This window comes from Seriola dumerili, unplaced genomic scaffold (assembly GCF_002260705.1).
Source record: "Seriola dumerili isolate Sdu_G_001 unplaced genomic scaffold, Sdu_1.0 BDQW01000088.1, whole genome shotgun sequence".
Taxonomy (NCBI): Eukaryota; Metazoa; Chordata; class Actinopteri; order Carangiformes; family Carangidae; genus Seriola; species Seriola dumerili.
In genome coordinates, this window is record NW_019174343.1 from 13,257,037 (window position 1) to 13,272,199 (window position 15,163).

Here is a 15,163-nt window from a genome sequence, read left to right on the forward strand (position 1 = left end):
TCACTCACTATAAAGTGAACAGGATTTCAGTCAGTGATAAGGTTACAGATTCGGTGAACACTGGGACACTGGTGAGTCAGTGGCCTGTGACACCAGCTTCAAGGCAGAGTGTGATACTGACACTGCCTTGTTATTATGCCCTTCCATGATAGTCATGGAAAAACACAGAACAGGCTCAACAAAGCGTGTAACATGCGTTTGTAAAGATTTTCAGCTATTTAGTCATAAGATATTATCTAAGAGTATTACGTCAATGGCTTCAGTTGACTCTTCCTTACATGGCGCTTAATGATTAGTTAGGACAGGATATGTTACTACAGTGATGCTTTTGTTCTGTAGTTTTTACAAAGGTGCCAGAGCAGCTACAGCCAGTACATTTAATGATGGGTATAGGTTTGTTTATGACAGTATTTGGTATTATTGAGTTATAGCTGCAGCTGCGACTGCCCTGCTGTGATATATGAAACAGGTCTGGGTGAGTAGTGATGCCACTTCCAGTTCAGGTCCTCAGTGTTGTAACTCTAGGAAATTTCTGACATCCATTGTGACAGTTCTGCCACTGGTTGATACCCTGTGCAGTTCGTTAACTCTTTAACTCAGCCTGACGTCCACATTCACATATTTTAAGGTGGTTGCTTGCAGTTGAGTTAGTCTAGTGTCCTACCACGGGCCATATTTATCTTGTTTTCACCAAAATTGTTTTTAGTATCTATCTGTTAAAAGTACTTTGCACCTCCTCATTATGTGCCTGATGTACCAAACTATCCGCCTTGTGTCCCATCTGGATGGATCACAGAACAGATGCACAGCACTACCAGAAATACTCCTGTGAAGAAGAAAGTGGGAAAAGAGGATGACTATCTGGTAATAATGACGATAGGCCGATCATCTCATGTAACACTGATGATTCATGGATGTTTACACTTGCAGACTGGTCTTGTGGGGGAAGGAAAAAAAAAAGTCAGGTATATAAGCAACAGGAGGAGGAGGAGGAGGAACCGGTTGAGCAACATCACCTACTGAATAATATGAGAGAGAGGTGGTGCGTGGTGAGTGGTGGTTGGGCATGTGTATAGGAAGTTGACACAGGTGTTTAATGCCAGCTGATTTTGAAAGTAGGACACTCCATGGCAAAATGACGTAGGTATCGTTATTTCCCATTAGCCTGGGCGAGGCTCAGAGTTTCCTTCAACAGCAAGTCAGAGCACCGTCATTATCCTGTTAATTCCAATGACTATGAGATCGGGTAAAACACAGAAGACAGATGATTTTATTTTGATGAGCTTAATGCAACATCATCTTAGATGTGTCTTTGTCTTGTCCTATTCATCTGTCTTCATACAGTAGTTGTACTGTTCTGACATTACTTGCTCTGTGGCACATTAATGTTTTGGAATTGGTATATATATATATATATATATATATATAAAAGAGCATGTTTTACCAATGCCGTGTTCCTCCTATATTCTAGTTTTTCTTGAGATTTTCCTTTTCAATTATACGACTTCTTCTCAAAATCATGTGAACTACTTTACAGTAAGTTGTTTTCTAAATGCAAATGATTCTGTCTTTCTCTCTCCTTCTCTATTAATGTAAAAGCAGATTAGATCAATCCCATTAGACACCAACCCAGTCACCTTCTGACCATATGGTCTAAAGCTCCTTCGTCCTTTTGGCACACTGACTTCTATTCTCTGTATCACACACAGGGAGAGGGTAGAGAGAGGGTGTCTGTCCTCTCCTCTCCTCTCCTCCTCTCCTTTATACGAGCAAGACTCAACAAGTATAAGCCTGCAGACCATATGTAGCCTTAGCATGACTGCTTGTGATGAATGTGTACAAGAAGGTGGATGAGGAGGGGGTGGGTCTGAGGGTGGGGGGTGGATGGGGCATCTCTGATTACTGTACAGGTTGGGAAATCTTGACCTGCTTGTGGCTCTATGTTTGGCTCAAAGTGTAAACATATGCGTGTTTCTCTGCCTGTCGCACTAATCACATCACATAGAGTGATGTGATTAGTTATTTCTTGAAGAGACAACATTTGAAATATATCACCGGCCAACAAGACAACAAGAGCTCCATTTTTTGTTTTACGGGTCAATTCAGCCAAGTTACATAAAAAGATAATTCTCAGCTGCAGCTGTGTCTAGCCATGTTTTGGTTTTATTTGTCCAGGTTTTAAGATGTGACTGTACGTGTCTGAGATCTCCGCCTCAGACCCAATAAAATGGAAGCTCATGGAATTTTGTTTGTGGGTCTCACAGTATTAAAAAATGCATTTAAACACTTGAATAGTAATGTTAAAGACAATGTCCCAGTTACACCGTTTAAGACAGAGATGTCCCTGTGCTCATTGGAGCATCTTCTTACCAAAGCAACACTCTATGAAAAGAGTTGAAAGTGTGTTCTGTAGATTATCCAGAGCGGATATGTCACAACCAAAGAGAATAAAACCAAAACTGTCCTCATCACTAGATACCAAGCAAGGTAAATGAGGAAAGATGTTTTTTTTTAGTAATTCAGGTGAACTGACCCTTTCATTTTATCTGTTTTACCAAGTTTACCTAAACTACTGGGTGTAACGTTCACATTTTCCCTCGAAAAGGTTACATATTTTAAGGCACATTTGCTTGTACCATAAAGGTGTGTGTCAAAAACTAGAGTTTTTCTTCATTCTCCTTGTAAATTCTCTGTGACAGAAGACTTGCTTAACCTGTATTTAGGGATATGACAGTGACTGATATGTCTTGGCAAACTTTTAAGGGTTGCCCTAAAGGACTCAGTGCTTATATAATGTTTTGTTTGTTCACTCATTTGCGTTATAATAATTTTTTTATGTAACTGCGAGCTCTGTTGTGATCCACCTGACGAACTCCAGAACAGTAACTCACGTCTCCACTGCGCTCCAGAGCGTCCTCTGTACTTCACTCCTCCACAGTTTTGCTTGATGTTGGAACGGACAATACACACACACACACACACACACACACACACAGAGTCCTGGGTCACAGAGTGCAGACACACACCAGAGCTATGTGTGTTGTCTGGCCTCGGCCCACTGGGACAGCTGAGGTACGAACCAGGCGATGGAAGCAGGAGGAGAATGTCACATTAGTCCCTCTGTTGCACCAACACACACACACACACACACACACACACACACACACACACACACACACACACACACACACACACAGACTTCAGCCTACTGTTCCTTACTCATACACACACAATGACACGCTCACAGCTGAGCTACCACTAGTCACACACACACACACGAACACAAATGCACAGCTGAGCACATGTCTATACAGGCTGAACAGATGCAGATCGTTGGGAGAGGTGGGGTTGTGCTCCAGGAACATTTGCCCACCCAACCCACCAATCTACATTCCACACTGACTGCAGGGTAGAGGAGCTGTGCACGTTTGCATGCTATGTGATTTTTCTGCAAAAGGCATTTTGTTGAGACCTTTAACTTCTTCTTACTGGTTGAAACTTTAGCCGCTCTCCGTCTGTGCCTACAGTTACTGTATTTGCTGCCTGCAAATGCAGCCCCCATATTTAGGTTTTCAGTTTCCTTGTCTTGTTTACATGACCCGGCTGGGTCACAGTTGGGACTGGAATAGAGGATGACTCATCCCCTGTCTACAGAGATGAATCTGACTGTCTGTCTGTTTCTCTATATGTGCGTCTGTGTGTGTAAGTTTGCATGTGTTTTTATGTTTGTGTCTTTCCAGTTCTCTTATAGCCTCAAGGTAGCAGGTCTGCATAGCAACACTCTGAGAAGAAGCTCTCACACACATCAAAGAAACCGTTTTGACACAATATCTGTGAAGCCACCTACTCAAAAGCTCCACGGAGGTTTTTCACGGTCTGGTCTTGTTGGAGTGTATAAATGAAGAGGCAGATGAATATATTTATTGTAAAACATGTAGTTTGGAGTTTTATTTTTGTGACTTTTCAAAGTATTGTATCGTTATGACTCAAGACTAGTGCCCCCACATTTTTGCACCTGCTCTTTCATTAATATCCTACTATACAGTGCAACCATTGGCTCATTTATTTTCCTTTCAGAGCCATAAACAAATACTAATTTATAACATCTGATTCATCTCTCTTTTTCCACTGTTCCTTCACACGCTCTATTACCTATTTTTTCTTCTATCTACTGGAGAATTACAGAAGACAAGTTTACTTGTATTGCATCTTTCAACAACATGGCAATTATAATGGCAACGCGACATACGGCGTGACATAAATAAGTGAAACTGGTGAATAAACATTATAGTACAGTCGCACTCCAGTAGAACATGAATGATTAGTTTTACATTTCATTTAATAAAAGGCATGGACACACTATATGTCAAACAAGAAATATTTAAGCCTCATTTTAAAAGACAGAAACCGTGATTAAGGGAATCTATATCCTCCCGTCTGTACTGTATTTCTATGCCAATACTCTATATGTTCTTAGCTCGACTTCTGTGATGAAAGGGTAAAGGGTGAAAGGAGAGTGTATATCCTCATATTTGCTTCACTCCCTCCCTCCTTCATCCAGCAGTGTCAAACTACTGTCCTCAGAAGATGTCATTAAACACAACTCAGATAATACTGTGGCTCCTCCTTCTTATTTCTTGCCATTTGTTTTTCTCCCACTCTCTCCCTCATTCATACACACACACACACACACACTGTTCTGATAAGCATGGTGACCCAAGACTGTCCACTTTAAACATGTCAGTGCGATGCGACAGAAGCTTTGTTGAACTAGATGTGTGGCTGTCACCCACAGGGAGGTTATCTGTGGTGAAGCTGTACACTCCTATTGTCTGGTAAGGCACCTACAATCTGGACACTGTTGTCACAACCTTTCTGTTGCTGGGTAAATGGGATATTTATGGTTGGTTTCAGGTTTCACAGAGAAGACAGGACAACCTTTACCAGGGAATTTTTGGAGTTTGGGAGACAGTCATCTGCTAGTGTGAACCTTGGCACGTGTTGCTAAGCTACCTTTAATTTATCTCTCCTTCTTGGTCTTGGATCACCACTAGTATTCAGGTTACTTCACATTAATCGACCCAGTTTGTAGCTATTTGTAAATCAGGGGCAATTACATTTGTAAAGCAAAAAAAGATTAAGCAAAAAGAACATGCAATTACCCGTCCCTCCAGGTTTCTGGTTGTATGAGTGTATGTACACAACATGGGCTCATGTGCTGTGTTTGCATCTTCGGATGCACAGAGAGTAAACACAGACTCATTGGTTTCTGTCACATGCTTCGTCTTGTTTGTACTTCTACTGAACTGCTTTCCAAGTATTAATTCAGTGTATGCCAGTATCATTCAACAAGAACAAACAATTCTATGAAATTGTCATTTTGTGCCACTGCTGGTCAACAAGAACAACAATTCCATGCGCGTCAGTCAGGACATCTGTACTTTGAATGTGCTAATTATAGTAAATCTAGTTTGAAGAAGGCGACACACTGCATTGCTTTGTCACAAGGGACAAAAGCTCCATTGAAAGGTTCCCTGAAGTTATTAAGCAGTACATTATATGGCAGTATTTGCAAGACAGGATGGCACCAGCAGTGCACATGGAAAAGGCTGTGTATGCATATATGTTTATATGTTTGTGTGTTGGGTGGGGGTGGGGGGCAATTGGCCTCATTCTCTCTGATGTCCTCTGTCTCTCATCCATCTCTAACTCCTTTGTAGCAGCTGCTGGGAGAATTGTTGAGAGCTTTTTCCATAGCAGTGTGGAGTGCCAGTTTCCGTCTGCTTCTGACAGGAAACACGGTGACCTACTGAGGAGAGGAGAGGAGAGGAGAGGAGAGGAGAGGAGAGGAGAGGAGAGGAGAAGAGTTTCCCTCAGCAGCCAAAATGACGATCACACTTTGCTTGGTAGACTCTCTCTTTTCTTTTTTTTTGTCTGTCTCCCTCTCTGTTTTTCTGTCTGGCACACACATACGCGCACACACACACACACACACACACACACACACACTGAAGGAGACTGGGGAAATGTTTGAACACAGCCCATCAGCTGGGCATCAATAATTCAGTCATTCTGCACTGCGTTAATGTTTATGTTTCACTAGTGGCTGAACACAAAAACTCTGTGCTATATTAAGACCTGAAGTGCAGCGTTGAGGGGCAACATCACAAAACTGCTGAGAGTGTTACAGGCAATAACATTTTTGGAAGTGCCATAAGAATAGCAGGTGCATTTGGGGGGCATGATGGCTTTTACCTCAGCACAAGGCCATAGCCAGTGGCCACGGTTAGCTTAGCTTAGCACAAAGACTGAGAAAAGGGGAAAAGAGCTAGCCTGGCTTTGTCAATTGGTAACTAATTCTGTCTACTAGCACCTGTAAAGGTCAGCAATTAACACATTATATGTTGTTTGTTTAATTCATACAAAACCCAAATTGTAAAAATTACATTTAGGGTTATGTGTCAGACTAACTCTTCTGAAGGATGGGAGCTGGTTGCCAAGGAACAGCTCTAGTCAGAGCCAGGAAACAGTCCAGCACAGAAACCCCCAGATTTTGTTTCCTGTGGACAGAGCCAGGCTAGCTGTTTTTCGCCTGTTTCCAGTCTTTATGCTATATTAAGCTAACTGGCTATTTGCTGTAGCTTTGAAGTTAATGGATTAATTATGTGCGCCTAACTCTCTGCCAGAAAGCAAATGAGCGTATTTCCTAAAATATCAAACTTTTGCTTTTGCTAACACCAATCGCTGTCCCACATATGCCTGGGCACCTGTGTCCATGCGTGAGGAGGGTGAAACTTTGCTCATGGTGGCTGCATAGTGCACACAGTCAAGGTCAGAGTCAACATCTTGGCTAAGATACAAACACACAGACACACACACACACACATACATGGACATACAAAACAAAACAGTGGGAGGCCTGCAGGATTGAACAGTGGTAGTCCACCCTCTATGTTCTCTGGCTACATTAAGTCCCGAGTTCAAGAGTTCAGGGCTTAATGTTACTAATCCTGTCCTTGTGAAACATACACTGGAAACGTGAGGCAGGCAGTGCAGCATTATGTATATACAGTATGGGCAGTATAAACTAAAGGTCCATAATGACGTCTATTTATGTTGCTTATGTGAAAATGACATGGTTTCACGTCTTATAGCTAAGCAGGTGTGTATGTGCTGCATGTCCCCATGGACATACTGTATATGTATGTCAGGAGTAGGGCAGCTAGCAGGCATAAGGCGTGACAGGACGTGATATTGGCTGAGGGAAATATATGTTTGAGGAGTGGGCTCCAGGAATGGAAATCCACACCAGCGGGGCATGCTAGTCTGTGGGTCATACAACCGTACAAGGGCATAGTAGAGGCAGAGCACCATCGTACGGGCCGGGCACATGCACACACATCTATGTGGGTGTGTGCGTGTGTGCATCTGTGGTGGTGGAGGGGAGGGAGTGATGGGGTGGTAGTGCCAGCTGGGCAGCTTAAAAATAGTGCGGAGTGGAGGATTGCACGGGACTCGAGGAACACATGACTGCCAGTCCAGTAGTAATTCACAGTGGATTTCTCTCAGCTTTGTGATGACTGATAAGACAAGAGAGGATGATGATTAAACTGAGTTTTCTAATATGGCTCTATCTGAGTTGTCTGTCTTAAAAAATAAGACACTGCTAGAAGTTCACGGTTTGCTGTTTAGTGCTGATGTTATGGGTATGTTAGGTAGGTATGTGTTACAGGTATCACAAAACTTGTAAACTGAGGACTATGGAGTCTGTGGCGAAGTGAGCCGAGCAGACATGCAGGGGCAGTGGGGCAGTAGGTTGAGAGTAGGAGGTGAAACGTGATGGGGATCAGACTGGCAGGATTAAAGAGCACTGGACTGACCTCTACTAATGCACAGAACAGAGGAGAGGGATGAAGAACTAATGGGAGGCCACAGGAACAGCTGCTCATTAGAGAAGGACCAGCACGTACTATTATATACTTTAACTCCTCCTCCCCAACACATACACACATATGCATATATAAATAAATATATATATATACATATATATAAACATGCCAGTGTGTGCACATACAACATACACAAACTGATTTGATTGAAGGATAATCTCATGCACAAAGTGGCTCTTTCACCTCATGTAATCTCAGTTTAGATTAAGATGGATTACTGGATTACAAGAGCCTCCTCAAGGGAGGGAGAGACAGACAGAGAAAAAAAAAGGATAGCTAAAATTTACACTTGGAGAACACAGGAAACATGTATTACTATATTAAAAGAAGGTATTATTACATATTGATATTATTAATAGTATTACTCTTTTACCGATTCACATAGGTCCAGAGGCGCACCATCAGGAGAGGCAAACCTGGCAAATGCTTGGGGCACCCAAGGGGAAAAGGTGCCCCTGGTGGTGCCTCATATTGGCATATTTTGCAATGACAACTATAAACCCCCTTAATCCTCCCATAAAGACACCATAGAGTGCACTGGTGTTGACCCAAAACCCCAAACTCCCAAGTGGGGAGCCTGATGACATGAGCTGTAGCTAGAGTCTACTGATAGTCTGCATCGCGATGGTCTGCATATTGCTTTATTGATGCCTGAAGAAGGGTACTAAGGTTGACAAGTTGCCTTTACCTATTGGCATATTTCAGCCACTCATGTTTGTGCTCAGGGTGGGCATTTTGCACATCAGAGGCTTTGATCAATATTTTTCACTATTGCAAGAAAGGTTATCCCTGGTTTCTTAATGTTGATCTTCTCAAGTCCAGCTTCTTTGTTTTTGATATGGATGTAAACTAAAAAATAGCAACATGAAAAACAGTATGTCAAGGATAGACACAGTTGCAAACAGTATATGTACAGTCTCTCATTATCCATGAAATGCACCTTATAGGCTAAGGCCATCATAGTCTAGGTCATCATAACAGGTCTGTGACTGAACTTATGTGTTTGTGTCTGTCCAAGTGCCTAAACAGACACATTCTCTATGAGTGTATCAGTGTGTATCTTCCCTCCAAGAGTGGGTCAGCGGCCTGGAGTGAATCATGGGGAGAAAAAGCAACACGACATTGTTATGTTTGTGAGGAAGTCGGTGTTTTGCCAAAGCACCAATAAGTGCAGAGACTCTCTCTGTGCAGGATAACTGGAGCATCCCGCTAGCCCATATCACTGGGTCAGCGGAATCAGACCCGTGTATCTGTGCGTATGTGTGTATGTGAGAAGAGAGACAGAGCGACAAGTGTGTGAGTGAAAGAGAGAGGTGGGCGTGAGTGTGTGTGTGTGGTTGTTTGTTAGGTGGATGTGAAATTAGGGCATTCTTTACAGCTGAGTAGGGCAGAAGACAAGCTGGCAACAGAAGTAGGCTAAATCATCGTCGCCTATCATTAAACAGTCTCTTGTTTATAGGGGGGACACAGGAATGTCCATGTGACAAAAACGTGAGAGCAACTGCTCGCACACACCACTTGCTGTCCCACTAACCCTGCAAGAAAGAAATAGAGAGAGAGAGAAAGGTTTTTTTTTTATGTTTCTAGTCTATTTAACCAATTTTCAGTTTCATTTTCAAGGCGCTTTGTTTGTTGTTACTGCAATTACTTTCACATTTCCCTCTATCTCTGTTTCTCTTTCAGTCATCCAAAACTTTCTCTCTGTTCCCAGCTCCAGAGCAGGCCTGGGGTCAGTTTGAAAAAAGGCCTGCACACAAGACCACTGAGGGCCCTCATGCCTCTGCAGGGACATATGTGGTTCAGTCTCTGTTCATAGATGAAAGGGGGATTCCAGTGGCGGTCACATGCTCCCTGCGGGGCTATAGAGGAGGCCAGCCATTTCATGGATGACAAACCATACATGGTTTCCTTTGTGTGGATGCATGTGCAGATTTCTATGGCATTGTGCAGTTCTTCTGTTAAAGGCAACCTGTGCAGGACGTGTGCCTTTTCATGTTTGGTTTCACATGTGTAGGTGTTAATGTGTTTGTGAGTGAGAGAGAGAGAAATGAACACGTTTGTTCTTGGTCCTCAAGGCTTTTAAGCGCAAAGCACGAGCAGGCAAAAGTGTTCCATGAGAATAATGTGAATGAACCACTATTGCAGTTGTACTTAAAAATATATGAGAAGTATTAATAAATTATATTCAATATCCTTTAGCACACCCACGCATGCACCACACTCGATGCACACACACACACACACACACACACACACACACACACACACACACACACACACACACACACACACACACAAAAAAACATACACACACACACACACACAAACACAGTATTCTCCTGCAGGCCGTGGTGCACTTCCACCTCCAGAGGCCTGTGTTGCAGAGCCATGATTGGAAGTGACTTTGCACACTCTGTATCTCTCCATCACAAGACTGGATTGCCTTGGAGCTGATCACATCCGTGACTCCTCGACCCTGAGCACGTGTGTGAAAACAGGAAAGAGAGCGGGAATGTGAGAAAAGAGTGCAGGAAGTAGAAGAAGAGGGATCTTAATCAGCCACTGCCCTTAAGAGCTGTTGTCTCAGACGAACTGCACATCCGTCTCAAACGAAAGCAGAATGGGGAAACCACCTCTCCTGTCTTCGAAGAGTTTTACCATGCTTCACTGAGGTAAACCAGGCCAGGGGCAGATCATGATACAAATAGACCAACAAGTAAACAGGCTGACAGACAGACAGACAGACAGACAGACTGACTGACTGACTTACAGACAAAGTTTCTAGTTTCTAGTTTCTAGTTCTAGTTTCTGCAGTCTCTTTTAAGGCTAAGTTAAGAAAGGCCATGTGTAAACAAATGCATTGCAGTGTTTGAAGGATGCAGATAAAGCAGGGTAAAATGAGATCATATGTAAATATGGGGTCTTGGTGCTCTACTTAGCAATTACAGAGAGATGGAGAGACAAAGAGAAAAGAGCAAGTGAGAGATCATACGAGGGGATCATCAGGGGTATCTGCGTGCATCAGAGGGGTGAGCAGGTTCAACAGGTCCCATGTTGGGTGGGAGGCTTGTGAGTGTTCAGGTGCTAGAATCCTATATCAGAGCCAGTGCTGACCATGGGTCTATATCAAGAGCCGGCTAGGGTTTCAGCCCGGGCGCTGATGGAGGATTATTCTGAGAAAGACGGGTTCTGGCCAGCCTGAAATAACTGATCCAAACTCGCTCTGACTTTCGCGCACTAATGAAGAGCAGAGGGAGGAGAGGGAAAGGCGAAGGGAGATGCACCTCTTGCCCCTGAGATTTCCTTCCTGTCAGGAAGTTAAAAGAAGTGCTGTGAAACAAGAGAGAGTGTCAGGGGAGCATTCTGGGAAGGAGTGGAGAAAAGGAAAATGTCAGCATGCCAGATTCTGCAGCTCTGTGCACAGGCCATGCATTCCTGATCCTTGTAGACCAGGACAAACTTTGGGACACTGACAAATAACCCATCAGTTAGGGGCAGAGATCCTCTATGTATGGTTGGTGTGATATGAGCATTCTGGTCACTCCAATAATAAATAAAGAGAATAAAGGTTGGAGCCACGACACTTTCCCCAAGGAGAACACCGTAAGGAACACGTCGTCCTGAGTTTCTGGGAGCAGTTATAAGTACGCCCGGAGCTATGCAAAGTAACTGTAACTCTGTACCTTGTGTTAATTCATCAACACAAAGCTGTCAAAGCTCAAGCAACAGTTTCCAATTTCAGACTCCTCTCTCACATAGACCGTGTGTGTGTGTGTGTTTTTGTCTATAGGTGTTTTAAAAGGTGTACTCCGTGTTTATATATGGAATTTATGAGGACATGTGATGTGATTCTCTTACGTAACTGAGGATAATAACAGTGAAATGTATCCAAGTGGAACCTAGGCAAAAGGACCGTGTCACTCCTTCATGCTCTGCTGGCAAAACTTTCTATTGATTGGGAAGTTAGGAAAATTATATACTATCCATATACTACATTATTTTATCAAATATACACAGGAATTTATTATCCTAAAGATCAGTAATTATTATGGTCATTAATTGAAAAACTGGGGATTACCTGTTGGATTAGAGGTGTAACAAAAGATTATATCAGCATATCTCAAATTTACAGGAAATTATCAGTCAAGTTATGTGTGCATAATGGATGCTAGCACAGAAGGAGCAATATCTGCATTGTTATGGACAAACTGTATCAACCATATTTATGTGCATCTGTTTTTTTCTAGCTGCCAAGCAACTCAGTATTTCAGGAATACTTTCTCATTCTCTTGGTGTCTGTCTGGCCTATGTATGTATTCAGCAAGCTGTTGCTGCACTGCACTACACGGGCAACTATTCTTGACAGTCCACTCAGCAATGATACATAACATTTTTTAAGAAAAAAGTTATTATAGGAGCACTGCACGTCAAGATCAGTTTACATGTCATGTGGAATACAGAAACAGTTATATAATGTCTTCTGCTGCTCTGGAGGAGCTCTTTAAAGTCTGATAAAATAACCCTGATGGCGTCATCAGGGTTATTTTATCAGCTGGTGCTGAGCTTGGATGCTATCAAATTGCATTGTGGGAATTTTACTGTGTAGCATTTTTGGATCTTGACGCATACTTGGAACTAAAAGTCAGCATATCTCTGCCTTTGTTACATCGGTTTTGACCATTATGACTCTTGAGAGTCCACAAACCTTATCAATATAATTTTACTTAAGTGTAGTTAAGTGCACTAAATTGCTATTGAGTACCCCTTTAAAATAAAACAGAGACAATTCCTGGTCTCATTAGCCACATCAGTGGTAAATGACAAGCATTATAGTACCTGTTTATGTAAGATATATTTCATGTTTGGCCTATTTCTAGAATACAGTTTAATTGATAAGTATTGTATAATGTTATCCACTCTAAAAGCCTAAACTGTATCACTGGAATTGAGCAGTGAGCCCATAAATGTTTTTTTGATCTACAGACACAGGCATTCGCTAGTCACTTTATCACTGATATTACTGGGAGAAAAGTGAAGTGTGTTCCCATAGGTGGAAGTGCAGTTGACGAGCTGGGTCTTGGCCCCTCCATCCTATTTTTTTACATTGTATTACACAAGACTAGTGTGTAGTGTGGGAGCATAGGATGGCCTGTGACAATGTCATGACATGTCTTTATTTTGCTTGCATTGTGAATTCTGTAAACATTTACTTGTTCTCTTAATGGTGTGATTATCCTCTAATGGTGCATTATGTAGCTGATCTAAAGCCCTTTGAGAAGGCCAATATGATTAAGGACAACTGTACAAATAAACAGAGGTTAGCTGGGTGCACTGCTTAGCAGACGACAGACAACAGAAACCAAAGCATATGCATTGTTGGGAAATGAGGGTAGCACACATTTTTCACATTTTTCCAGATACTGCTGGCAACAGCTTGACCTACACAACTGTCTTATTACCCTACATGCTGAGGCATTTCAACAATGAATGCTAAGCACCATCAAGACAATTAAGTTTTTACAGTCTCACAGGGTCAGGAGTGTTTTCAAACGTGTCACCATTTCGATTGAGAATGAGGTGTTTGGAGTGTGTTGCGGCATGACAATTCAATTTAGGTTCAGTGTGAGACAAATGGCCACTGATAATCAATCTAAAACAATTTTTGTGATTATGTGACTCACACTGAAGTTTTTCCTTGACACTGTCGGCAAGTGATTGCTCTTGGTGGGAATTGTTGGGGTCTCTGTAAATAAAATAGTAGAAAGAAGGTCTAGACCTGCTCTATTTGAAAAATGCCTTGAGATAACTCCTGTTGTTAATTGGCACTATACAAATAAAAATCGACTTGACTTCACTTGACCCTGTGTTGTCCTGTGTGGCTAACCCTTTTCATCTGCTTCATGCTGGTTTAAAAACACCCATTTACCTCTGATGTTACTGAAAGTACGGAAAACGTTCTAATAAAAATGTAGGCTGCTCTGTCATCTAGTGGTTAGAAGAGGCACTGCATTTAAGTTCCACATGGACTCAGCCAATGAACTCGAGATATAGAGGCTGAGCATGTGAGGTCAGAGTGAACAACACAGAATATCAGGTGTGTGAGATAAGATAAGATTAAAATGGACTGTATTCATATGAGATTACTGTGATTATTGCAACCTAAGATTATTTCATGGTGAACATGATAGCCAACACCTTATAAATTACCTCTCATAGCCCTAATGCAAATCCTTGTTTAAAGATGAACATTTAGAAAATAAAAGGCAGAGACTCAGGATATTTATTCACTGTCAATGGTAGCTACAGTTTCATACTTGATAACTCAAATTTAGAGTCATGAAAACAAACGTGACAGAATTGTTCTCCATTAAACCTGTGACAACATGAACTGCTAAAGGGACATATGATTCATGTCATGTCATGTCATGTCAGATCAAGAAATTGACATCCAGGTGCAGTTTTTGGCTGCTCCACTATCTTGAAAATCTAGCTTTAATCAAGCACACCAAACAGCCATTATTCATAATCAATTAACAATATATTGGTTATTTTATTTCTGTACTTGAATGCAGATTGATAGAGTAATAAGTAATCACTTGACTAAGGACGGTGCATTCAGAGTCTAAATGATCTTAAAATGGTTAGAGCATTTTGTTAATGGGACAACAATCTAGCCATGATGTGTGCTATGATTTAATAAATACATTCACAGAACTGCTCAGGCTCAGTTACCAATGATATTTAGGTCAAGTCTTCGGAATTTTTGCATGGCCATTTGGAGTTTTTATCAACCTGGGATTAAAGGCAAAATGTATACATGCACTTTTTCATGGGTTAATGGCAGTATTTTTAGACTACTTTTAGGCCAGAAAATAAATATACAAGAGGTTCAGGTATCTGTGTTTTGCACTAGCAATAGAGAGTCTCGCCTTTCGGGCTGTCAGCACTGTCACTAAACTGAAAAGAAATTGAAAGAATGTCGGAAAAAAAACATATTTAGACATAAATTGGTGAATTCTGTTTTAATTATAAGCAGGCAGAAAAACACTGGAGCTTACTGGGTCTGTTTTTATCCCTTTCCCCTTTACTATCAAAACATTGCAAGTGGGTCTCTTCAGAACAACAGAGAGGTTTAATCCAATGACTTCAAGTCCCCAGTGTGATGAATTGGATTTCCCTTCCTTAAGGCCTGCAGGGTGATACAGTGTTGGAGA